This window comes from Macaca mulatta, chromosome 4 (genome assembly GCF_049350105.2).
Source record: "Macaca mulatta isolate MMU2019108-1 chromosome 4, T2T-MMU8v2.0, whole genome shotgun sequence".
NCBI classification, from domain to species: domain Eukaryota; kingdom Metazoa; phylum Chordata; class Mammalia; order Primates; family Cercopithecidae; genus Macaca; species Macaca mulatta.
In genome coordinates, this window is record NC_133409.1 from 89,984,075 (window position 1) to 90,012,025 (window position 27,951).

Consider the following 27,951-nt stretch of genomic DNA (forward strand, 5'->3'; position numbering starts at 1 on the left):
TTACTAATAATTTATCTGAGCATAAAATTCCAGCATGACAGTTATTTTATTTATCACTTGAAATGTTTATTGTCTTTTAAATTGTATTGCCATTGGTATATCTATCACGTTGTTAATTGTCTTCTTGATTTTCAGCTATTAAGACCTCTTTATTTATACTATTGCTATTTTGTTAACATACATATATGTATGATTATTTTCCTATAATTTATATTTTTTTATTTCAACAATTTAGAATACTTATTTAACTGTATTCTCATTTTATTAGCACTATTCATAAATTTATTGCCATTCTAAAAGTTGTCACTTTATTAGTGATACAATATTTCTCTTTGGCTGTTTTTAAGATCACCTTTTGGTCTTTAGTTTTCTGTAGTTTCACTTTGATTTTAAAAAGAGTTTTAGGTTTTTAATTTAAATTTAAATATAATTTAAATTAATAATTTTATTATTTTTAAACATGTACTCCAATGTAAATTCACATATCTAGGAACTTTTACTGAGGTGTTGGATTTTTATTTTCATGAATACTGAAAAACATCTGATAGTGAGTTAAGTAGTGCTCCCCCCAATTCATGTTTACTTGGAAGCTTAGCAGTACATCTACCGTTTGATCCAGCAATCCCACTGTGGGTCCAAAAGAGAAGAAGTCATTATATGAAAAAGACACTTGCACACATATGTTTATAGTACCACAACTCACAATTGCAAATATGTGGAAGCAACTTAAGTGGCCATTCACTAATGAGTGGATAAAGAAAATGTTGTATACTTTCTTTACAGCATGGAATACTACTAAGTCATTAAAAGGAATGAAATAATGTATTTTGCAGCCACTTGGATAAAGCTGGAGACCATTATTCCAAGTGAAGTAGCACAGGAATTGAAAACCAAAAACTGTATGTTCTCACTTATCAGTGGGAGCTAAGCTATGAGTACACAAAGGCATACAGAGTGATATAATGGACTTTAGAGATTCATAAGGGGAAGGGTGGAAGGGAGGCTAGGGATAAAAAACTACACATAGGTACAAAGTAAGCTACTTGGGTGACAAGTGCACTAAAATCTCAGAATTCACCACTAAGTAATCCATCCATGTAACAAAACAAAAAAAAAAAAAAAAAAAAAAAAAAAAAAAAAAAAAAAAAAAAACTTGTACTGCAAAAGATACTGAAATAAAAATTAATTTAAAAAAGAATGTGAGAATCATTTAAAATAACGTCTTTGCAGACGTTAATTAGTTAAGGACTCATGATGAAACATCCTGGATATAGGATGGGCCCTAAATGACTGGTGTCTTTATAAAGAGAAGAGAACACAGTGAGACACATAGAAAAAGGGCCATATGAACACAGGGTCAGAGATGGAGTTTTGCTGCCACAAACCAAGGAATACCAGGAGTAGCCAACTGGAACCTATAAGGGGCAGAGGCTCTCTCCTAGAGGCTTTGGAGGGAGCATGGCCCCTCTGGTATCTTGATTTCAGACTTGGAGCCTCCGGAAATGTGAAAGAGTAAGTTTCTTTTGTTTGAAGCCATCAACTATGTTGTAATTGCATGGCAATCAGTACATATTCCAACCAGCATTTAAAAAATCTTGTTAAATCTATGGTGATGGATTCTAATTAGACATGTTTTAAACCTGCATATTCTGCTTTCCCTGTATCTTTTTTTTTTTAATCATAAAAAGAATTTATTTTTTTTTAAATTTATTTATTATTATTATACTTTAAGTTGTAGGGTACATGTGCATAACGTGCAGGTTTGTTACATATGTATACTTGTGCCATGTTGGTGTGCTGCACCCATCAACTCATCATTTACATCAGGTATAACTCCCAGTGCAATTCCTCACCCCTCCCGCCTCCCCATGATAGGCCCCTGTGTGTGATGTTCCCCTTCCTGAGTCCAAGTGATCTTATTGTTCAGTTCCCACCTATGAGTGAGAACATGCGGTGTTTAGTTTTCTGTTCTTGTGATAGTTTGCTAAGAATGATGGTTTCCAGCTGCATCCATGTCCCTACAAAGGATGCAAACTCATCCTTTTTGATGGCTGCATAGTATTCCATGGTGTATATGTGCCACATTTTCTTAATCCAATCTGTCACTGATGGACATTTGGGTTGATTCCAAGTCTTTGCTATTGTGAATAGTGCTGCAATAAACATACGTGTGCATGTGTCTTTATAGCAGCATAATTTATAATCCTTTGGGTATATACCCAGTAATGGGATGGCTGGGTCATATGGTACATCTAGTTCTAGATCCTTGAGGAATCGCCATACTGTTTTCCATAATGGTTGAACTAGTTTACAATCCCACCAACAGTGTAAAAGTGTTCCTATTTCTCCACATCCTCTCCAGCACCTGTTGTTTCCTGACTTTTTAATGATCACCATTCTAAGTGGTGTGAGATGGTATCTCATTGTGGTTTTGATTTGCATTTCTCTGATGGCCAGTGATGATGAGCATTTTTTCATGTGTCTGTTGGCTGTATGAATGTCTTCTTTTGAGAAATGTCTGTTCATATCCTTTGCCCACTTTTTGATGGGGTTGTTTGTTTTTTTCTTGTAAATTTGTTTGAGTTCTTTGTAGGTTCTGGATATTAGCCCTTTGTCAGATGAGTAGATTGCAAAAATTTTCTCCCATTCTGTAGGTTGCCTGTTCACTCTGATGATAGTTTCTTTTGCTGTGCAGAAGCTCTTTAATTTAATGAGATCCCATTTGTCAATTTTGGCTTTTGCTGCCATTGCTTTTGGTGTTTTAGACATGAAGTCTTTGCCCATGCCTATGTCCTGAATGGTACTACCTAGGTTTTCCTCTAGGATTTTTATGGTATTAGGTCTAACATTTAAGTCTCTAATCCATCTTGAATTAATTTTCGTATAAGGAGTAAGGAAAGGATCCAGTTTCAGCTTTCTACTTATGGCTAGCCAATTTTCCCAGCACCATTTATTAAATAGGGAATCCTTTCCCCATTTCTTGTTTCTCTCAGGTTTGTCAAATATCAGATGGCTGTAGATGTGTGGTATTATTTCTGAGGACTCTGATCTGTTCCATTGGTCTATATCTCTGTTTTGGTACCAGTACCATGCTGTTTTGGTTACTGTAGCCTTGTAGTATAGTTTGAAGTCAGGTAGCGTGATGCCTCCAGCTTTGTTCTTTTGACTTAGGATTGTCTTGGAGATGCGGGCTCTTTTTTGGTTCCATATGAACTTTAAAGCAGTTTTTTCCAATTCTGTGAAGAAACTCATTGGTGGCTTGATGGGGATGGCATTGAATCTATAAATTACCTTGGGCAGTATGGCCATTTTCACGATATTGATTCTTCCTATCCATGAGCAAGGTATGTTCTTCCATTTGTTTGTGTCCTCTTTTATTTCACTGAGCAGTGGTTTGTAGTTCTCCTTGAAGAGGTCCTTTACATCCCTTGTAAGTTGGATTCCTAGGTATTTGATTCTCTTTGAAGCAATTGTGAATGGAAGTTCATTCCTGATTTGGCTCTCTGTTTGTCTGTTACTGGTGTATAAGAATGCTTGTGATTTTTGCACATTAATTTTGTATACTGAGACTTTGCTGAAGTTGCTTATCAGCTTAAGGAGATTTTGGGCTGAGACAATGGGGTTTTCTAAATATACAATCATGTCATCTGCAAACAGGGACAGTTTGACTTCTTCTTTTCCTAACTGAATACGCTTGATTTCTTTCTCTTGCCTAATTGCCCTAGCCAGAACTTCCAACACTATGTTGAATAGGAGTGGTGAGAGAGGGCATCCCTGTCTTGTGCCAGTTTTCAGAGGGAATTTTTCCAGTTTTTGCCCATTCAGTATGATATTGGCTGTGGGTTTGTCATAAATAGCTGTTATTATTTTGAGGTACGTTCCATCAATACCGAATTTATTGAGCGTTTTTAGCATGAAGGGCTGTTGAATTTTGTCAAAAGCCTTTTCTGCATCTATTGAGATAATCATGTGGTTCTTGTCTTTGGTTCTGTTTATATGCTGGATTATGTTTATTGATTTGCGAATGTTGAACCAGCCTTGCATCCCAGGGATGAATCCCACTTGATCATGGTGGATAAGCTTTTTGATGTGTTGCTGAATCCGGTTTGCCAGTACTTTATTGAGGATTTTTGCATCGATGTTCATCAGGGATATTGGTCTAAAATTCTCTTTTTTTGTTGTGTCTCTGCCAGGCTTTGGTATCAGGATGATGTTGGCCTCATAAAATGAGTTAGGGAGGATTCCCTCTTTTTCTATTGATTGGAATAGTTTCAGAAGGAATGGTACCAACTCCTCCTTGTACCTCTGGTAGAACTCAGCTGTGAATCCATCTGGTCCTGGACTTTTTTTGGTTGGTAGGCTATTAATTATTACCTCAATTTCAGAGCCTGCTATTGGTCTATTCAGGGATTCAGCTTCTTCCTGGTTTAGTCTTGGAAGAGTGTAAGTGTCCAGGAAATTATCCATTTCTTCTAGATTTTCCAGTTTATTTGCGTAGAGGTGTTTATAGTATTCTCTGATGGTAGTTTGTATTTCTGTGGGGTCGGTGGTGATATCCCCTTTATCATTTTTTATTGCGTCAATTTGATTCTTCTCTCTTTTCTTCTTTATTAGTCTTGCTAGTGGTCTGTCAATTTTGTTGATCTTTTCAAAAAACCAACTCCTGGATTCATTGATTTTTTGGAGAGTTTTTTGTGTCTCTATCTCCTTCAGTTCTGCTCTGATCTTAGTTATTTCTTGCCTTCTGCTAGCTTTCGAATGTGTTTGCTCTTGCTTCTCTAGTTCTTTTAATTGTGATGTTAGAGTGTCAATTTTAGATCTTTCCTGCTTTCTCTTGTGGGCATTTAGTGCTATAAATTTCCCTCTACACACTGCTTTAAATGTGTCCCAGAGATTCTGGTATGTTGTATCTTTGTTCTCATTGGTTTCAAAGAACATCTTTATTTCTGCCTTCATTTCGTTATGTACCCAGTAGTCATTCAGGAGCAGGTTGTTCAGTTTCCATGTAGTTGAGCGGTTTTGATTGAGTTTCTTAGTCCTGAGTTCTAGTTTGATTGCACTGTGGTCTGAGAGACAGTTTGTTATAATTTCTGTTCTTGTACATTTGCTGAGGAGTGCTTTACTTCCAATTACGTGGTCAATTTTGGAGTAAGTACGATGTGGTGCTGAGAAGAATGTATATTCTGTTGATTTGGGGTGGAGAGTTCTATAGATGTCTATTAGGTCTGCTTGCTGCAGAGATGAGTTCAATTCCTGGATATCCTTGTTAACTTTCTGTCTCGTTGATCTGTCTAATGTTGACAGTGGAGTGTTGAAGTCTCCCATTATTATTGTATGGGAGTCTAAGTCTCTTTGTAAGTCTCTAAGGACTTGCTTTATGAATCTGGGTGCTCCTGTATTGGGTGCATATATATTTAGGATAGTTAGCTCTTCCTGTTGAATTGATCCCTTTACCATTATGTAATGGCCTTCTTTGTCTCTTTTGATCTTCGATGGTTTAAAGTCTGTTTTATCAGAGACTAGTATTGCAACCCCTGCTTTTTTTTGTTCTCCATTTGCTTGGTAAATCTTCCTCCATCCCTTTATTTTGAGCCTATGTATGTCTCTGCGTGTGAGATGGGTCTCCTGAATACAGCAGACTGATGGGTCTTGACTCTTTATCCAGTTTGCCAGTCTGTGTCTTTTAATTGGAGCATTTAGCCCATTTACATTTAAGGTTAAGATTGTTATGTGTGAACTTGATCCTGCCATTATGATATTAACTGGTTATTTTGCTCGTTAGTTGATGCAGTTTCTTCCTAGCCTCAATAGTCTTTACATTTTGGCATGTTTTTGCAATGGCTGGTACCAGTTGTTCCTTTCCATGTTTAGTGCTTCCTTCAGGGTCTCTTGTAAGGCAGGCCTAGTGGTGACAAAATCTCTAAGCATTTGCTTATCTGTAAAGGATTTTATTTCTCCTTCACTTATGAAACTTAGTTTGGCTGGATATGAAATTCTGGGTTTAAAATTCTTTTAAGAATGTTGAATATTGGCCCCCACTCTCTTCTGGCTTGGAGAGTTTCTGCCGAGAGATCTGCTGTTAGTCTGATGGGCTTCCCTTTGTGGGTAACCCGACCTTTCTCTCTGGCTGCCCTTAAGATTTTTTCCTTCATTTCAACTTTGGTGAATCTGGCAATTATGTGTCTTGGAGTTGCTCTTTTGGAGGAGTATCTTTGTGGCGTTCTCTGTATTTCCTGGATTTGAATGTTGGCCTGCCCTAGTAGGTTGGGGAAGTTCTCCTGGATGATATCCTGAAGAGTGTTTTCCAACTTGGTTCCATTTTCCCCCTCACTTTCAGGCACCCCAATCAGACGTAGATTTGGTCTTTTTACATAATCCCATACTTCTTGCAGGCTTTGTTCATTTCTTTTTCTTCTTTTTTCTTTTGGTTTCTCTTCTCGCTTCATTTCATTCATTTGATCCTCAATCACAGATACTCTTTCTTCCAGTTGATCAAGTCGGTTACTGAAGCTTGTGCATTTGTCACGTATTTCTCGTGTCATGGTTTTCATCTCTTTCATTTCATTTAGGACCTTCTCTGCATTAATTACTCTAGCCATCAATTCTTCCACTTTTTTTTCAAGATTTTTAGTTTCTTTGCACTGGGTACGTAATTCCTCCTTTAGCTCTGAGAAATTTGATGGACTGAAGCCTTCTTGTCTCATCTCGTCAAAGTCATTCTCCATCCAGCTTTGATCCGTTGCTGGCGATGAGCTGTGCTCCTTTGCCGGGGGAGATGCTCTCTTATTTTTTGAATTTCCAGCTTTTCCGCCCTGCTTTTTCCCCATCTTTGTGGTTTTATCTGCCTCTGGTCTTTGATGATGGTGATGTACTGATGGGGTTTTGGTGTAGGTGTCCTTCCTGTTTGATAGTTTTCCTTCTAACAGTCAGGACCCTCAGCTGTAGGTCTGTTGGAGATTGCTTGAGGTCCACTCCAGACCCTGTTTGCCTGGGTATCAGCAGCAGAGGCTGCAGAAGATAGAATATTTCTGAACAGCGAGTGTACCTGTCTGATTCTTGCTTTGGAAGCTTCCTCTCAGGGGTGTACTCCACCCTGTGAGGTGTGGGGTGTCAGACTGCCCCTAGTGGGGGATGTCTCCCAGTTAGGCTACTCAGGGGTCAGGGACCCACTTGAGCAGGGAGTCTGTCCCTTCTCAGATCTCAACCTCCATGTTGGGAGATCCACTGCTCTCTTCAAAGCTGTCAGACAGAGTCGTTTGCGTCTGCAGAGGTTTCGGCTGTGTTTGTTATTGCCCTGTCCCCAGAGGTGGAGTCTACAGAGACAGGCAGGTTTCCTTGACCTGCTGTGAGCTCCACCCAGTTCGAGCTTCCCAGCAGCTTTGTTTACTTACTTAAGCCTCAGCAATGGCGGATGCCCCTCCCCCAGCCTCGCTGCTGCCTTGCTGGTAGATCACAGACTGCTGTGCTAGCAATGAGGGATGCTCCGTGGGTGTGGGACCCTCCCGACCAGGTGTGGGATATGATCTCCTGGTGTGCCTGTTTGCTTAAAGCGCAGTATTGGGGTGGGAGTTACCCGATTTTCCAGGTGTTGTGTGTCTCAGTTCCCCTGGCTAGGAAAAGGGATTCCCTTCCCCCTTGCGCTTCCCAGGTGAGGCAGTGCCTCGCCCTGCTTCAGCTCTCGCTGGTCGGGCTGCAGCAGCTGACCAGCACCGATCGTCCGGCACTCCCCAGTGAGATGAACCCAGTACCTCAGTTGAAAATGCAGAAATCACCGGTCTTCTGTGTGGCTCGCGCTGGGAGTTGGAGACTGGAGCTGTTCCTATTCGGCCATCTTGCTCCGCCCCCTCGCTTTCCCTGTATCTTAATACATCTCCTTATTTATTACTACCTCCTTATCTTCCTGTGATGCATTCCTATCCTTCAGATAAATCTTTCATTTCATTTACTCTTCATTCAGCAATGTCTAATCCTGTTTAACCTGTCTTTTTACTTTTCAAAAAATTTCAATCTTTATGGTTTTCATGGATTTTTTAAAATGCCTATTTATTGCTTATGAAATATACTTTTCCTACATATATGTTCTAAATTCTGTATCTAAAAGTTCTGCAGTTTGGGGGTACCTAATTCTGTTATTCGTTATTCATTTTTTGTGATCTAATGGCTTGGCTTATCATGTGCCTGTTATTTTTTTATTAGCTTGTTGCTTGCCCTTAATCTGTGGGACATCAAGTGACTATATATAAAGGAAAGTTTCCCTCAGAAAAACATTTCCTTCTGTTGATATCCCAGGAGCACTACTGCCTGGTATGACTTTAGGCCTACCCCGGGGTCCTTGCTCAGGGCAAATTTCAGGCTTACTTTCCTCAAATTAGTACCGTTAAAGGCTCAGTGTGAAGATTACACTGTATAGCATATATATACATATATATATACACACACACACAGATGTGGTGTGTATATATACATATATATACACGCACACACACACACACACAGAGATACAGTATATATATATAAATATATATAGAATCTAAGGAGATTCTTATGTACCGCCATGTACCCATAAATGAATTGTCGTCCTTACTAGCTCAGTTGTTATTAGTTGTAACTATGTAACCAAGTATAGAATTGGTCCCAAGTATACAGGAGGTGTTTTATATTAGAAACCCTTGGATATAATTTAACATGTTAATAGAATCAATGAACAAAAATGTGACCAACTACAAAGAAGAAGGGATATTATTTAGTATAATGCAATACATGTTCATAGTGAAAAATCTTATTAAACTAGAACTCTAATGGAATTTTCTTATCCTGCTTATGGCAGCTACTCCAAGTCTACAGGAAAAATTATCTTTGTAAGAATGGTAGATATGCATTACATGTCAAGTTGCTATGGTAGGCAGCCTTCTAAGATGACTCCTAGTGACCTTCAGTATTCTATAGCCCACTCTGCTTTGAGTGTGGGTGGGAGTTATGACTACAAAGAGATACCACTCCCACGACTCTGTTAACTTATTTAGTAAATGGGAAATTATCTTCGGTGGAACTGACCTAACCAGACAATGCCTTTAAAAGCAGAATTTTCGCCTGCTTGTCACAGAAGAGGAAGTTAGAGAGATGAACTTTAGTGAGCCTTAATGAAAGCAAATGTCCATATTATAAACCACCTAAACAAAACTCCACCTAAACAAAACTCCAGCCACACTGTGCTCAGATGTTTGACCTGCAAAAACTGTGAGATACATTTGTGCTGTGTCAAGCCACAAGGTTTATAATAATTTATTACACAGCAGCATGAAAATGAATATAATAAACTTATATCTGTATATCGGCGATCCCAATGTATTCAATTCTTTTCTATACCCGAGGTTTATTCTGGGACTGTAGAACTTTCTGTGATGATGGAAATGTTCTATTTCTGTGTGGTACAATATTGCAGCCACTTAACTCATGTGGCTATTGAGCACTTGAAATGTGGCCAGTAACTGAGGAACTGAGTAGTTAATTTTATTTAAATCTACTTAATTTAAATGTAAATAATCATATGTAACTAGTGGCTACTATTGAGGACTGTGCAATTCCAGCCAATGCAATGAGTAACTAAAAATAAGGCAAAGTCATAATTCTTATAAAGAAAGTAATACACTTTTACATTGATAGGACTGCTTATGTAGATGATCAAAAAGAACCGAGTTGCAAACTTTTGAAACTACTCAGGGAGTTCTGCAATTTGCTATACAGATATAAAACAAAGATGCAAAAAAAATGGTGTTTCTGTTCACTAGTAAAAATTCAATAGTATCAAAATTTTGAAAATCCTGGTTTTTAGCAACCAAAAAAATTAAAATCAAGGTTGGGCGCAGTGACTCTTGCCTGTAATCCTAGCATTTTGGGAGGCTGGGGTGGGCAGAACACTTGAGCCCAGGAGTTCGTGACCAGCCTGGACAATATGGCAAAACCCTGTCTCTACAAAGAATACAAAAATTAGCAGGGCATGGTGTTGGGAACCTGTAGTCCTAGCTACTCAGTAGACTGAGGTGAGAGCATCACCTGAGTCTGGGAGGTTGGGGTTGTGGTGAGCCACGGTTGTGCCACTGCACTCAAGCCTGGGTGACAGTGAGACTGTGTCCCCACCCTCCAAAAAAGCAATAAAATTATAATCTATATTTAAATCTAGCTAAATATAATAGCAGTATCTTATATGAAATATCATAAAGAGTTTTTGAAGAATATGAAGTCAGACTTAAGTGGTGAGATATATTCTTTCCTGAATGGGAAGCCTCAATACCACAAATATATCTCATTTCCCACAAGTAATCTATACATTTAACATAATCCAGTCAAAATATCGGCAAGGTATTAGTAGATTTTAACAAGTGATAGTATTATAAATACTTATTATGATGTTATAAAAATCTAAATATTATGGTGTTGATGCAAGGATAACAAATACAGGGTCAGGGGAGTCACTCACAGACAAAAAAATCTTTCTTAATACAGAGGTGGCATTGAACATGAGTCGGGAAAATATTGACTGTCTAATAAACGGATAATTGGCTATCCATATTAAAAAGCAGAAAATTGTACCTCAACCTCATGCGACATGTTATACAGAAATTTTGGCTTAACTCCCACATTTCATAATTAAATTTAAAACAATACAACCAAACGATATAAAAGCAACAAGAAACTCTATTACTTCAAGGCAAGGAAGAATCTCTTAGACAAGATATACAAAGTACACACCCCACAAGAACAGAGTGATAAATTAGACAATAAAATTGGAAACATCTGTATGACCAAAGACACTATAAACAAAGTAAAAACCCACCCACAGTGAATGAGTCAGTGAATGAATGAAACCTGTATCACAAATATTTACATAGGTAACCAGTAACTCTGAGTTAATAAAGTAAGATGCATAATGAAAGGTTTAAATACATTTTGAACATGCATAATCAATACTTTATGGAATCACACAAATTTAATGAAAGTATAAAAACGTAGACTGTAAACATGAAATAACTTTAGACTTATGTCTGCCTTTAATCATGGGGGGTGGGAGTGAATGGAATAGGGGTGTTCAAAGACATCTGTATTATTTCTTTATATGAAAACTGTAAAAACAAAGACGGCAAAATTACAGCAGTTGTCAAGTCTATATGCTTAAAAGAGGTAGTCACATTAAAAATTCAGCATTTTCCAGGTATCTCCACAGCCAATAACATATCTATTCTTACAATATTGTTTGACAGCTTGGGATCTCTCATCTGGTATGCTTTCATTTACTTTTATATTTTTCTCTATTTTCATACGTAAATTGGCCTTTACATACTGTGTCTGATCATTGTATTTCTTTCCCATAAACTATGCTAATCCTTCTTTAACTAATGCTGGAATATCTACAAGTGTCTTCAGTTTTTCTAATTTCAATAATTACTGTTACAACTCAAGCTACGTATGACTTCAAGAATGCTTTTCCTTACAGAGCATTTATACCCTACTAATTATGAAATAAATTTATGGCACCTCTCATTGTCCATGCCCTGAATTTAGAGTCAGTCATTTAGTGTATTCATTTTAGACACTGCAAATGTAAATGCTATGCATAATTTGTCTATTATTTTCCTAACAATTTCTCTTGCATAAATTTCTCTCCTATTCTTTCCTACCAAATTACGTCCATTAATTCCTGAACTGGCCAGAAATAATTTTATTCTAATCCAGCTTGTTCTGTATCCCATCTCATTTAATGAATGAGTCACCTAATACGGGTTAAGCACTGGAGCCATAATATGCATATGCATGGTCCTCATTCTTATTACAAACTTCTATTGCTGTTTGTTCAGAAGGTCTTGCTTTCTATCAATGAGATGCTATAGCTCTCTTGTATATGTCTTAGATCCCAAATCAAAATATTAGTTACTTTAGCACTCTAAGTTTTTCTATCCTTTTCTCTATCCCCTCACTCTGTCATCCACTTTTTAAAAGTATATGCAATTAGCAAATAATTGATAACTGACTTAAATCCAATTCATCTTCTTATGTGTGTCATATTTCATGTGCTTTGGAAAGTAAGTGCAGCGAAGTAGATCTACTAAGTGGCTGAATCGTGACTCGTGTTCAGCCTCAAACCTCACCTGGGGATCTACCTACCTAGTATTTGTTACATTTTAAGCTTGAAACAGGGTTTAATATTAAAAATTCAATAGGCTGTCTTGTCCCAGGTTGGTCCTTGGCTAATAATAGGCCTTTCCTTGATTCCTCCAATTATGAGACTGGTTGAATTGTTGGGACTTCTGGTCTAACATTATTTAATTCACTTTTATTGTTTGCCTTCACTCTTTCATGTAAATCATCTGACGAGAAAACATCCACCTTAAGCCTTCATATCACGGGACAGATCGTGTAAGCGGACTAGATGTATCTAAAATTTCTGCTCTCGTGAAGATCCATCTTTGAGATTTACACCTTAGAATATCATTATCATTAAATTCTACTTAATATCTTAAATTAACTTCAGCCTGCATTCTAAATAGCCACTGAGCTCTCCTATTTGTACTTAAGACAAATGCTAACATAACATTGCTTCAGAAAAAAAAAAGTATTTGCTTCCCTGTCATATTTTATTCACTGTCTTGAGAGCCCATTTCATTTCACTACTGACTAATCATTAAAAAAAACCTCAAAGAACAAAACACATGCTCAGCAGGGCCTAAACGTTTTCAAACTCATTGCACAAAGTACAGGACCCTGAGAGAAGGTATCGCACCAGGTGGCAGCTGCAGAGCCAGCATCTGGGCTTCACAATAATCACCTTGTGTGAATCACAGCAGAGAAAGAACAGCATTGCTAGATGAGGTGAGCCTCAGACACTTCCATCTGTTTTTCAAACTGCACTGTGTTTATCAGGGTTGCAGTTTGTGACATCTGGCAGCTTTTCTTATACTTCATGTGTCTTTGAGATGAGAAAAAGAAAGAGAGGCAACAGAAAGTATCATTCCTGACCAGCGAAAGACATTTGTGATTAAATTGCTGTATCTTTAAAGTCTTCATATCTTGTGTACATGGTTGAAAAGCAAGAACTTGAAGGTGAAGTGTTTCAAATAAATTGATTTTCTTATTACTTCCATAGTCTATAAATGTGTTGAGCTGCTATTATTGTTATTTTTTAAGACTGTCACAGATACAAGTTGTTAAATACTTACATCTAAAAACATGTATACACCTTATAGCTGTGGTAAATCAATAAGGTAAGTCTGAGTGAAATTGTTTTGAAGATATCTCCAAAAATATCCTCATATTCTAGTAGGTATCCAGACAAAATGTTAGTAGTTTATGTCAATTTAAACCCCTTTTCAGGAGCCACTTATTCCTGTGAGTTTTTGACCAGTCTGCAATGACTGTACAATGTGTTAGTGTCAATATAAGAAAGAGTGACTATCAAATTTGGCTCCAAGAAGTCAATATCTTTGAAGTCTGGGTGTAGTAAACAAACATATAACCTCAAGGGCCCATAAAAATTTTGATAATTATCAAATTATATCGATTCTATATGCACTGAATATGTTAAAATGCCAGTAATTTTTCATAGAAACATCTTAAATTCGAATTTAGGAATCTATGAAGATTCAGGCTCTGCTAACTTTCCACAGCGCCCTTTGAGATCTTCTCCTCTTATTAAATTTCACGCTGTATTTACATGGGGATGCAAGAAGAAAATTGTTTTGCTTGGGAAAATTGCCCATATCGGGTTTCATATTGGAACATTGAAAATAACACTGATAGCAAATGTGTCCCTAACTCTGATAGTGCAACCAAGAAAAAGTGAAGAACCTGGAAAATTCTAATACAAGCACATATCACAATGGAGATCCTACTCCTCCAACAGGAAGGTGTCAGTTATTGAGACACTTTTAAATAGAAAAGGAAGTATTTTCACACCAGATGCCTTGATATTACTGGACAGTGCTTGATGAAAGAATATTGACAGATTTATAATCTCCAGATATTTTGTTGTTTTAATCATTGTTGTTATTTACTTGTTGATCATTTTAACATTTATTCTGGGCCGGGCACAGTGGCTCACGCCTGTAATCCCAGCACTCTAGGGGGCCGAGGCAGGCGGATCACGAGGTCAGGAGATGGAGACCATTCTAGCTAACATGGTGAAACCCCGTCTCTACTAAAATATACAAAAAAAAAAAAAAAAATTAGCCCGGCGTGGTGGTGGGCGCCTGTAGTCCCAGTTAACTTGGGAGGCTGAGGCAGCAGAACAGCGTGAACCCAGGAGGCGGAGCTTGCAGTGAGCCGAGATCGAGCCACTGCGCTCCAGCCTGGGCAACAGAGCGAGACTCCGTCTCAAAAAAAAAAAAAAAAATTATTCTGTTAGTATTAGTTAGCTTGAACTTTCCAAAGTACGATTCCACTTTTTTTTTTCTTTTCTTCTCTCCTGGTAACATATAGCATATTTGTTATTTTATTTATAATAGGGGACACTGAGTAAGAGAATATGACTGATGTCCTTTATTACTATCCTTGTCTTTGTAAGTTTTATCAGCAGCAACTGTCTTAAGAGCTCTAAGATATTCACTAAAAGAAGTGTTGATTGTGTGAGATTCATTGTCCAGCTTATTCTTTGAGAGGAACTCTTTTTTTTTTCACTTGGGATTATAGGATATTTCTTTCTTTCTTTCTTTTTTTAATTATACTTAAGTTCTGGGATACATGTGCAGAACGTGCAGGTTTGTTACATAGGTATATATTTGCCATAGTGGTTTGCTGCACCCATCAACCCATCATCCACATTAGATATTTCTCCTAATGCTATCCCTCCCCTTGCCATCACTGGTCATTAGACAAATGCAAATCAAAACCACAACGAGATACCATTTCACGCCAGTTAGAATGGCAATCATTAAAAAGTCAGGAAACAACAGATGCTGGAGAGGATGTGGAGAAATAGGAACGCTTACACTGCTGGTGGGAGTGTAAACTAATTCAACCACTGTGGAAGACAGTGTGGCGATTCCTCAAGGATCTAGAACCAGAAATGCCATTTGACCCAGCCATCCTATTACTGGGTATATTCCCCAAGGATTATAAATCATTCTACAACAAAGACACATGCACACATATGTTTATAGAGATGAACTCTTTCAGGTTTCCAAGCTTTGCTTTTCTAGTCAACTCATTAGGACAAATCAATCACAAAAAACATCTTTGTATGTCAGCAAGTGCTTTTTTCCTTAATGGACTGGTGCTTTCCTCCTGTGGCCTCTTGCCTGCTAATATATTGCCGTTTGCAATACTTTCCTTTATTTCCTCACCTCTACTACCTTTCATTTCACTCTCATCCTTGCCCATTTAAAAATTAAGGAACTTCGGGTTCAGATTCTAGGGAAGGTGGGTAAGTACACTTCACCCAGTTTCTCCCACTGAAACAACCCCAAATTCCAGACAGAATGCGTGAAGCAGCAGTCCGAGGCCCTAAAAAGCACATGGTAGCAGTTGTATTGGACATTAGAATTTCAAAATTCAAAGTTCCGTGGAACTGGTGGTAAGTTTACAGTGTTTTCTTTCTGCCTCTGGTATTACCCAACCTGGACTAAAAACAGCTCCAAATCTGGAAATGCATGCCAAGCACAGATAGAAAAAGGTCCGTGAGAAATATGTTCTCCAATCTGAGGAGAAAGAAACTACCGAAGTTTGGAAAAAATGAAAGAAATGGCCTGTTTTGTTTAACTTTTTTTCCTTCTCTCCTGTTCTAGCTCCCAGGCAGCTGTGATGGTGGGGTGGCAGCTGCACAGTGATGGCAGTGGCTGCCAGGCAGGCTCCCACAACTCTAAGAAAGGAAAATTCTGCTCTCTGGCAAGAAAATCTGGGGTCCCCAGAGCATGAAGCAAATTTCCATTTTTCCCCCTCCCTCTGTCCTCCCACCATTTGGTCCTGAATACAAACACACTTTTTGGAAGTGTCTGGAAGAGCAAGAAGTTAGGTTTCTGGAGAGAGGACAGGAAAGGGTGGCCTCAGGAAGGTAGAAGCTGTTGTGGAGGTCACAGAAAGAAGAAAGATCAACAGAAATCCCATAAACTGTGTGGGAACTCCTCAGCTCACCTCCAAACTGCACATTCATGCATCTCACCCTAAATATCATATCAAAGATTTTGGAAACTGAGCCCAGGGTAGGCTTCCACTCACTGTTTGGCCACTGGGGGGCACAAATGTGGGGTGATCTAAATAGTACAGTAAATGCTCTGAAGACTAAACTGAGGGAATAAGAACCCACAGAAAGCAAGTTGTGGCCTAAACCTCTACCTAATCAGATTGCGTGATAAAAAGCAAAAAATCAATATCCTCTTCAGAATTTAAATGAGGCTGAAAGTCTGATAACATAATATTAAAAATATCTATAATTTGATTTCAAATTACCTTGCCTATACAGAACCAGGAAAATCACAGGGGAAAATATAATCACAAAATGACACAGATGTTGGGATTATCAGACGAAGTCCATAAATTAGCTGTTATAAACATGCCCCACCCAACTAACAAATGACAAAACCAAGACCTGAACTCAGCTCATGCCCTATACATTATGTTCGTTATCTTCTTCATTCCCAATTCAAGATAAACTGTCTCAGAAGTACAGCCTCAGTGTGAAAAATTAAGCGTGAAGCTAATGCATAAACTGTATTATTGAGAGAATAAGGCTGAGCAACTAAGGGAAATGCATTTGTTATAGCCATGCAGGTCCTGTCATAAGTACTTTTTGATATAGTGATTTTATATTTTTCTCTCAGTTTTTGGGACATTGCACATTAAAAGAGGATTTACTAATAAATTTACAAGTTAATTAAATTAGAGTACACACTTGTATTTGGAATGATATAGTTGTGTTTAGTGTAAGTCATAGAAGTCGTGTTTGTCCATTTTATTCTCTTACAGCGGGAACTAGCCGCCTGTGCCCCAACTCTGTCTGGTGGCCCATTTTTACCCAATATGAGAGATAAGAACTCTTTTTTACCTATTTAAAGAATCTTTAAAAAGAGGAGGATGAGTAGGAGGGGCAGGAGGAAGATATGGAGAAGGAGAAAGGTGAAAGAAGTCTTCATAAGTACTGTATGTGGCCCATAAACCCTAAAGTATTTAACATCTGACCCTTTACAGAAAACCTTTGCCAACCCCGGTCCAAAGAAATGGAAGCACCTTGATAGGAACAATTTCATGTTTTTTTGTTTCTTTCTAGTGTTTTAAATTCATGTCACAAGGGAGCACCTAATAAGGACCTGACCCACGGTGGACATTCAAACAGTGACTATGTGAACTAATCGGTGGATAAATAGTTGGCTGTCTGCCTCCAGCATAGCAAAACAAGTCAGCTTCTTGGATACCTTTTATGGGAGATAATATGTCTATCCAAATGTTCACCACTCCCTCACTTACACCCGGTGCCCACTCATGGGAGATATATAATTCCATGCCCCAGTGATGTTGGGTTTTGACATGTGACTTGCTTTGGCCAAGAGAATGTAATCAGACATAACATATGCCACATTGTGTCAGAAGCTGTGAGAGTTATTTTACGTTTCTATCAGTCACCTTTAATTTCTGCCTTCTGCAATTTTAAAAGTATGTTGTAGTAGTGGCTGATATTTCCACTTGGATACTGCAATAAGGAAACACAAGGAGACAGGCCAAGCACAATAAAACCAACCAAACAAATCCAGAAATGCTCAGCCAAACTGAAGCTGACCCTCAGCATTCATATAATGGGTGAGAACTACAAGGTGTAAGCCTTTGAGATTTTGTGGTTCTCTGGCTGAAAGAAAAGTTGATTGACATACTTCTATAAAACAAAAGATTCAGAAGGATCTAATGGATTAGGTTTTAGTATATCATTGCAAATCATAATTAATTCTTAGATACAGATTTTTTTAACATAATAGGAAGAGTAGCTATTTATACAACTCATGTTTACAGGATGATTTCATATTTTTAGTTCATTTTCTGCTGTGTAGAAATGTAATGGTTATAATATGGTGCCCTTTCATGCTCATCAAGCACCATTTTATCTCACTAATGAAGGGCAAAAGTGATGGATATATGTTGTTACTAGAATAAAAAGGCACCTTACACTCAAGAAAATTAATGTATTACTGTGATAACTTTGCTCTCTATTAAAAATGAATCATTCTTGAATCACAATTTCTTTCCCTTGGAAGTTAGTATTTCACTCTTACAACAATTTAACTTTGTAGAAATACGACTAGAAATTAAATGGCATAAAAACTGAGAAACAAATTTACACAGAAAAGATTTATAATTTATAATGAGTTGTGCCAAGTAGCAAATATTTTAACCTCAGTAAAGGTAAGTGTGAGATCAAGAAATTTGTAATCAAAGGTGGTTCATCCTATAAAAATAAAAGTATACAGGAGAATACTGATGAGAAGAGAAAATTAAAATATCCAGAAATTTTCATGTAGCTTATTTGAAGTCACAAAATGTGACAAAAATACCATAAAATAAAATGTGTAATTCAGGGCTCCAGAAATGGCCATGGTGCTGATAGTTGACAGCTGTTGTTTTTGCCTGCCCAGCACTCTCCCACTTCTTAATGTTAAGAGAATTCTAATTCTGTTTTGGGAAACATCCTCTCCTCTTTCACTTCAGTAACCCTAGTGCTACAATGTCATTCCTCTTTTAAATGTGGGCAATGTGAGCCCAGTAAATCAGAGTCTCATATGACCCTCGCCACAGGCATTTCTTTAGGACTGGTATCTGAGCCAAGAGAAGATACTCAGAGCAGATAGGAATCTGAGGAGTGAGAGAAACTTTCTTCAGCTATTAAAGTTGGTAGAAGATAGCAGTAAGATGGGAGCAGCCGGTGTACATCTGGTCAGCAGAAGTGGCAAGCCAGCCTGAGAACTCCACTAACACAAAGGAAAGCAAAGATCAGAGAAAGCAAGGGACAGACCAAGTTCTGATGATGCCATATAATCCTACATCCTTCCAAACAGAATATACCTGATTTTTTAACCTTGTTTTCCTTTCTCTTGCAATTTCAATCCCTGAAAGATACGGTGCTACTGGGGGCAGTTGAGACATTTCAAGATGAATATTTTACAATTAGTCTTTCCCTTCACGTCTGTATTTCAGTAAACCTATAAAGAACATATTTCAGAAGTGGTTGAATTCTTGTGATGTTTCTCAATTTAAGTTTCATTTTTGCAACCATGGAATTCCAGCAAATGGCTGGCAGTGAAGTTTGGCATGCAAACATATAAGAACTATATCTGAAAATCTCCTTTGAATATAGATTGATCAGATGATTAATCTCTATTTTTTTAGTTTAAAAAAGCAGGCTGTATTTTCAATATAAAAAGAGTTTTGTTCATTTCATAAACTTTTTATTTTGGGAAAAAATCAAACCTACAGAAAAGTTGGAGAAATTTTACTATAGGTACAATGCCACCTGTACCTAGCTAAATTTAGACATTAAATTTTTCCTAAAATTATTTTCTTTCTCTAAATACATACTTTTTTTTTTCTTTTGCTGAACAATTTGAAAATAATTTGCAGGCATTTCATAACTTCTCTGACAAATATGTTAGCAGGACTCTCCTAAGGATAAAAACATTCTTCTCTATAACTACTATACCAATGTTGCATCTAAGAAAATTAACACTAATTCTAAAAGATCACCTAATACACTGTCCATCTTCAAAATTCACTAATTGTTCTAAAATTATCTTTTAGAATCTTTTTGTAAAACTCCAGGATGCAATTCTGGTTTGTAAATTGAATTTGGTTATGTCTCTTTAGTTTCTTTTAATGTTGAACTGTCCCTTATCTTTTTTCTCATTATATTGAAATGTTGACCATTCTAGGCCTCTGGTCTTTTACAATGTGTTCCATTCTTGTTTTTTCTTATGTAAATTCAGTTTAACAATTTTGGCAAGAATAGTACACAGTTGCTGTGTTGTTTCACAATAGTACACAGTTGCTTGTTGTTTCACATTAAGAACATTATATCAAGTTGTCCTACCATTGATGATTCAAAGTTTGGCTGCTAAATCTCCAAATCATAAAGAAAAATTGTTTTCTATTAATAATTAATATTATACTTGTGTGATATCTTGAATAGGTAGGAAAGCCCTGTTTTCCAACAATCCACCACACAATGGTTTTAGCATCTGTTGACAACATTTGCTCAGAGAAGGCAAGGGACAGACCAAGTTCTGATGGTGCATTTTCGTTTTCGTTTGAATAAAGTTCATTTTTAGAATTCATTTATTTTTTCCATATTTGTTAGATGTCCTTTATATATAAAGATAAAGATGAGTTTACTTCCATCCCTCCATCTTCTTCATACTCACACACCTAATTAACCATTTTCATTATTTTCTGTGTATCTTTTCTGTGTGTGTGATGTATTACATATTATACATTTTAAATACATATATAATAGAGAACATTTGTTTGTACACATACACACACACAAATTTCTTCTGCACTCATTCACAAACATGCCATAGTATGTATACTTTTTTAAGCCACTTTTTTCACTGAACAATGTATCTTGGAAATACTCCATATAAGTTAATAGCTAGTTATCTTTTCATTGTTCTATAAATTATTTAATCTGTCTTCTATAGATAGGCATTTTGTTTGTATCCAACATTTGTTATTTTAGTTAATGCTGCAGTGAATAACCTTTTGCATATATTGTTTTGTTATTTGCAGGAAGGTATATACAAGCAAAGTCTTAGAAGGAGGATTTCTGGATCAAAGTGTAAATGCACCGGCAGCTTTGTTAGATATTGCCACATTGTGTTCAACAAGGGTTTTACCATCATATGATCCCATCAGCAGTTATGAGTGTCTATTTTCCCAAAGCCTAGCCAAAAGGATGTGTTTTCAAGGCACTCATTTTCTACTAATCTGGTAGGTAAGAAATAGCATAATGGTGTAGTTTTAATTTGCATTCCTATTATTATCAGTGAGTTAGAGTGCCTTTTCATATGTTCAAGGACCATTTTAATATATTTTCTCTAAATCTTTCTTTTTTAAATCATTTTCCTATGTTTTTTTCACTTTATTTTCAATAACTTTTTAAGTGAAAGATACTAGCATTTTATTTTCTGTGATGTAAGTTGCAAATATTTTTGTCCAGCCTGTCTCCTAATTTTTCTCAGTTTTATCATGAATTTTAAAATTTTTAATGAAGTTGCATTTATAATTTTTATGTAGCTGCTTGATAGTGAATCATAATTAGAAATGTCTCCACACACATTATAAAGAAAGCCAAGCATGTTCCCATTTAGACTGTTGACCCAAGTAGAGTGTTTTCACACTCTCTACTAGATCAATAATGGATCCAATATTTTTCTTTTCTAAAATACTATCCAGTTTTCCCAACACTATGTTTTTAAAAAGCTATATTTTTTCCAGTAGCCTAAGATAACATATATAATATTTACTAAATCTTCATTTATACTTGAGTCTATTCTGAACTTTCCATACAATATTGTTAACCTATTAATATATTCTTGAATCTGTATCGTGCTGTTTTGATTACAGAGACTTTATAGTATACTTTTTAAAAATAGACTTTAATTTTAGGCTAGCTTAAGGTTCACAGCAGAAGTTACAGAGATTTCCCAGATACTCCCTACACCAACAGATGCACAGCCTCCTCCATTATCAATATCCCCTATCAGAGTGGTACAATTATTATAATTGATGAACCTAAACTGAAAAATCGTTATTACTCAGAATCCATAGTTTACACTGAGGTTCACTCTTGGTTTTGTGCGTTCTATGGGTTTAGAAACGTTTATAATCGTATATACCCATTCTTATAACATCATACAAAGTAGTTTCACTGCTCTAAAAATCATCTGTGCTCCAGCTATTTGCCTCTCCCTCCTCCTAACCCTTGGTCTTTTTGTTATCGCCACAGTTTTGCCTTTTCTGGAATGTCATATAGTTAGAATTATACGGTATATAGCCTTTTTAAATTGGATTGTTTCATTTAGTCATTTGCGTTTGAATTTCCTCGATGTCTTTTCATGGCTTGATAGCTCATCAAAAAATAATAAATAATATTTTATTGTCTAGATGTACCTATTTTATTTATCCATTTACCTACTAAAGTAAATCTTGATTAATTTCATGTTCTGAAAATTATAAATAATTGTGTGTATTTTAATATCTGGCAGTACTACCTAACTAATTGCACTTATTTTTAAATGTTTACTTAAATATTATTTCATGTTATTTCTTTTAGAAAATATATAAATTAAATGTAATACTAACAAAGATGAAAGAATCAGCATATGTACGGATATTGAGACATATCCATGAACAAGGAATTCTTGAATCCAAACAATTGTTCAAGCTTGGTCTTACAGAGTGGTTTGGAGATTCTTATAGGTTTAAATATTTCTAGAAAGGATTTAAGTTAATTTAAGCGTGTTACTATTTTTATTGTTATTATATTTTTAAATTGTTTTCGGATTATTTTTTGTTTATATAAGGATTATTGATTTTTGTGTGCTAACTCAGAAGTTTTGTTCTTATACAACAGTTATTGCAATCCCTATAATACTCTCTTTGTTGAAAAAAATTTACTTCTGCTATTGAGTTCCCTTTCTTTCCTAAAATGAACTTACCACTGGCACAGTGACTCACACCTGTAATCTCAGCTGAGGCAGGAGGATCACTTAAGGCCAAGAGTTGGAGACAGGCCTGGGCAACAGAGAGAGACCCCATCTCTAATAAGTAGATAAATAAATAAAATAAACTCATTTTCTCCCTGGCATTTATTTTTTTATATCTACCTTATAATTGAACACCCATAGATCACAATCACTTAGTGCTCAATAAGAAAAATGTATTCAGTGCATGATAATTGTGTGTATTCAATTCTATTATTTCCATAAGCTAATTATAAAGTTGGACATATGTATCTCTGAGAAAATAGTGACCTCCAAGTGTAATAAAATTTAAAATGCTTTTTAATAATTATTTGATAAAATATATAAGCTTAAATGAAAAATTAATGTTCTGTTCAAAAATCACACATTTCTAATCAAATGCCATCCTCAAACTGCAATTCTATGAACATGCAATGTTTTGTGTACGCACAACCATAGCAAGTAGAAACCATGCAGGATCATTTGAGCAGTGCTGAGAAGATAAGCTTTGCCCATGTATCTGACCCCTAACCTTCATAAGCTTCAGACTGAAAATCAGATTTAGAAGTATTAATATGTCTAGTTATCTTCATTAAATACACATTACATGCCTCATTAGCTAGGGTAAGCTTTTCAGATTAGTCTGTTCACCACTTTGGACCTGAAGACATGATGTCTAGGGCACACCATTTTCACAAGGGATAATGGTGACATAAGCTGGATGCTATATTGCAGTCCAGGAGATTGTGTGTTGTAGCTCTAGTAAGACAAATAAAAATAAATGTTGATGTTTAAGGAATTTATTTTGGCACAAATCTTCAAAGCACATAAATCACTTTGCTTGCTGAGATGCTGTGTCATAATTTTTGAGTGTGTATTGGTCCTGAAAAAAAAAGAATCAAGAAATGTGTGTTCGACTGGGTGTGATGGCTCACACCTGTAATCCCAGCACTTTGGGAGGCCGAAGCAGGTGAATCACCTGACATCAGAAGTTCAAGACCAGCCTGGCCAACATGGTGAAACCCTGTCTCTACTAGAAATACAAAATTCAATGGGCTTAGTGGCACACACCTGTAGTCCCAACTACTCGGGAGACTGAGGCAGGAGAATCACTCAAATCTGGGAGGCGGAGGTTGCAGTGAGCCAAGATCACACCACTATACTCCAGTCTGGGTGACAAGAGCAAAACTCCATCAAGAAAGAAAAGAAAAGAAAAGGAAAAAGAAAAGAAAAGAAAAGGAAAGGAAAGGAAAGGAAAGAAGGAAGGAAGGAAAAAAGGAAGGAAAGAAGGAAGGAAGGAAGCAGAGAAAGAAAAGAAAGAAAGAAAGAAAGAAAGAAAGAAAGAAAGAAAGAAAGAAAGAAAGAAAGAAAGGAAGACAGAAAGAGAAAGAAAGAAAGAGAGAAAGAAAGAAAGAAAGAAAGAAAGAAAGAAAGAAAGAAAGAAAGAAAGAAAGAAAGAAAGAAAGAAAGAAAGAAAAAAAAAGAAATGTGTGTTCTAAACCAGCAATACTGTCTTAGCAAAAAAGCTCTGAAAGGACTTTGGACCTTTCATATTGGTCTCTCTCATAAGGTATGGGGTATACTTCTTGGGAAAGAAACCACTCTTAAATAGAGAACAGCAAGCCACATTAATTATTTCCAATAATCTGACCCATTATTAATAAGGGACAGGTGTACTGAAGGTATCTGGGTGCAAATCATGTTCCCTTTTCTGTGAATGCTCTCTGACATCAGAGGCAGTCACTAGTTATGTCAAACGTAATATGTATGGCAATAACTACATTTCCTGATATATGAACCAAAACATTGGAAAACTGGACTACAGGGAGGGTCAGGGACAAAAAGAGGGAAAAACACGGGACTGCAGAGTAGAGCAAAGTCCAGGGTCAAAGCAGAAGTCCCAAGAAGACTCAGACTTTCTCTTTAATATGACTTTGCCTATTATATTATAAAGAATTACGTTTTTGTGATTATGAAATCCAGAGTCAGTTTCTGTTGCAAATTCATACAATAAGGGCAGTGCTAAACGAAGCACACTTTCTGCCGCTTTGATTGACCTCAGTCTAATTCATTCACTTCTTCAATAAGTATTTTGGAGACATACTAGTATTTTCCAAGCTTTGTGCTCAGCATTGTTGTTAGTGGTGCACAAATGGACACAGTCTTCACTTTTATGGTATTACCAATATAGTGAAGGAGACAAGGATTTAAGAAACAACCAATGGAGAAGTGCAAGCAGCATAAGATATATTTGGTAAAATAACAGGTATCATGACAATTTATAGCATGACTAATAGATTAAATTAGTGGTTTCTAAAGATGTGAAGTGACATTAAATTGAAGCTTGAATGATGACTAGGAAGTAGCCAGGTGAAGAGTAGGGATAAGAGTATTATAAGCAAAGAGAACCACATGAGCAAAGGTTCTGAAGTAGGAGTGAGTGAGGTACTGATGCTTTGGAAGGTTGATGTGTCTAAAATATATTAATCCAGGGGGAAGTGTAGTGTGAGATCCAGCTAGAGATGCAGTCGGGGTAATGCTATCAATAATAAAGATAACCAAATGAAAAATGTATTCTAAATTCAATGTTAAATCACTAATAACTTTTAAGCCAGTTTGGTGGCTTAACAAACACTGAAATAAGTTATTTCTATATAACACATTTAAAACCTAAAGAAATCCTGATGTGTAATCCTGGAAGTAGAAACAAAAGTATAGATCATCCTAAGCAGGAGATGATTTGGAATGGAGAAGAAACCAAAAAGAATACAGTACTTAGGTGGACCTGCATGTGCAGGCAATGGCTGAACCAAGAGCCTCAGGGCATACATTTGTCATGAGAATCAGTAGCACTGGGCATTTGGTAAAGTGATCTGTGGCTTAATAGTGCCACTGTAATTACTTAGACATGAGCCAGTTGTCACCATGGCCTAGCAGAAAGTCCTGGTTCAAAGAACATGTAATATTGCTTCATGAACACTGTGACATTGTCTCACCAGAAAACTTCCAAAATATTAGGAAACATCTGAGACTATTCTCAGATTCTGGTATTCTGCAGAGTAGGTGAGTACAGAGTAGAGGAAATTTAAGTCAACTAATTCTTAACTAATGTGTATAGGAGTAGGTGGAAAGATATATATGATTTATTAAGTTATCACTTTTCTTTTTCTTAACTGTAAACTTCTGAGACAGTCATTTTCACTGTAATTCTGAAATAACACCCTAAAAGATCTAGCTGTAGCTTTCTAGCCTCAGGAAATTGTTCCATTATATTAGAAGGAAAGTTGGAATGATGGTATATGGAAATATCTTTGAATTAACACTAATGTAGAAAAACATTTTTGCATGAATAAAAAACTACTCTTAGTAATAGATTATTTCCAACATATCACACTTATCACAGAATACCTAGACTGTTGCAATGGTCTTGCAAGAGAATTATTAAATAAATATTTAATTCTTGTAAAGAATTTGTAACCTATTATCCAAATGTCAAGAAGGTCCTAAGAATGTTAATATTGAGGATTTACCCAGAGTGACTCAAGTCATTTCCTAAACAATTAAAAAAGCAGAATTGAGAGAAAGAGATTACTTTACTCCCTTTATTAAGGAATTTGATTTTTCTTATTTTTCATAAAGCGCATTAAAAGTGAAAGAGAAAAAAGAATCGTAGTCATATATTAAATGCAATATAGTAATGTAATTGCTCTTAATGGCAACATTTGCCCTTCTCTAACAATATCTCATTTTTTTAGCATTCAAGTTGTAAATATAAGTGACTATCCAGAATTTTATTTAGTTAAAGGAATATAATCTGCAAGATTATAAGATCTCTATACAACTTATAATAACTTTTTCCATAAAACTATTAACCTGTTTTTTATATACATACACATATATACATATATAAATATGAAGAGTCTTTAGGTATACTTCAAGCAATTGTCAGAGTAAATGGAATCAAATAAAAATGTATTATCTTCATTAGTGCTTATTATTAAATCTATTTTTAATGAAACTAAACTTGCTTTTTACACTATCAATGTTTTTGTAATAGATTAAGCGTACATCTCTATTACTGATTGATTACTTGTGTACATTACAATTTTATTTAGTATATTTAATGTTAATGGGGAGAAAAACCCTACACTATATCAATCATTACACTTATAAGGATTGACTATACAGATGTTGAGGATTCCTAAACGACCTCAATCTTTAAAATGTGCTAATTTTGTCCTTAACCACTGACAAACTGTTGCAGGCTGGATTTTGCATTCAGGTACTCTTGAATCAGGCTGGATTTTGCATTTGGTTACTCTTACATTCAGGTACTCTGGTACTCTTGCTTCTCTGTTCAAGCTATAGGCGGTTGTAAATTTTCTGAAATTTCACTCCATGCATAGACTTCTATGCCCTAAAAGACACCACCTGACTACTTTGCACTACATGAGTAGCTCACTCCCATTTCTCACATACAGAACACAAGCTGTGCAGCACACATTGACTCATGGGGATAGATGAGAAATTTCTTTTACTTCCATCTCAGCCAACACAGTGTCTCTTCTTGTCTCTGCCCCATCCCTGTGTCACTAATGCTTATATTTTACTTTTCAATTTTTTAAATTTTTCATGTCATGGAATAGCCACTATTTGTATAGCTGGTTCTCAAGCTTTATTTAAACATTCCTAGATATTTTTCCAATTACCAAGTTTAAAGAAACCTAATTTCTTTTATTAGTAGTTACTTTATTGTTTATTTCTTTCTTTAAAATTTGTTCAAGAGAAGGTAATGTTTTCCCTGTTTTCTCAGTCTTCCAGTGCTCTACCTTCAGTCTTCTGAGTCCTTCACCCTCTCTATGTACATACTGTTTTGGCTTATGATAAACTGACGAGTCAGAATGACAAAATAACATTTAGTGTCAACGGCATACGCAAGAACTCATTGAGTGAATGGGATTTTAGCGATATAGCTATGCAGAATCCACAATTGTTAGTCCTCCTTAGCCCTTTCCTCATCTGGGACAACTAAATTTTCAAGTGTGAGACTTCTGTAAGAAATAGGAAGATTCTAAGATTCTAAGATCAATGGAAAGCTTTACACATTAATGACAGACTATATTGAGGACTTTCAGACTAAATTAATTGGAACCATATGTGGTCATATCATAAATCTCAACATTATTTTACTATCCCATTATGGTAGGATTTATTATACATAGGAAACTCCTAAGTCTGCTTCAAA

General features: G+C 36.2%; 1 long non-coding RNA gene across 1 annotated transcript in view; it reads left to right on the plus strand.

The window, feature by feature from the left end:
* The window catches only part of LOC114677539 (uncharacterized), a 122,394-nt gene that overhangs the window by 89,907 nt on the left and 4,536 nt on the right, over nt 1–27,951 (plus strand). Inside the window, exon 2 of the long non-coding RNA XR_013417016.1 lies at nt 20,752–20,952. This is a non-coding gene — a long non-coding RNA (uncharacterized LOC114677539). The remainder of the gene's footprint in view (nt 1–20,751; nt 20,953–27,951) is intronic.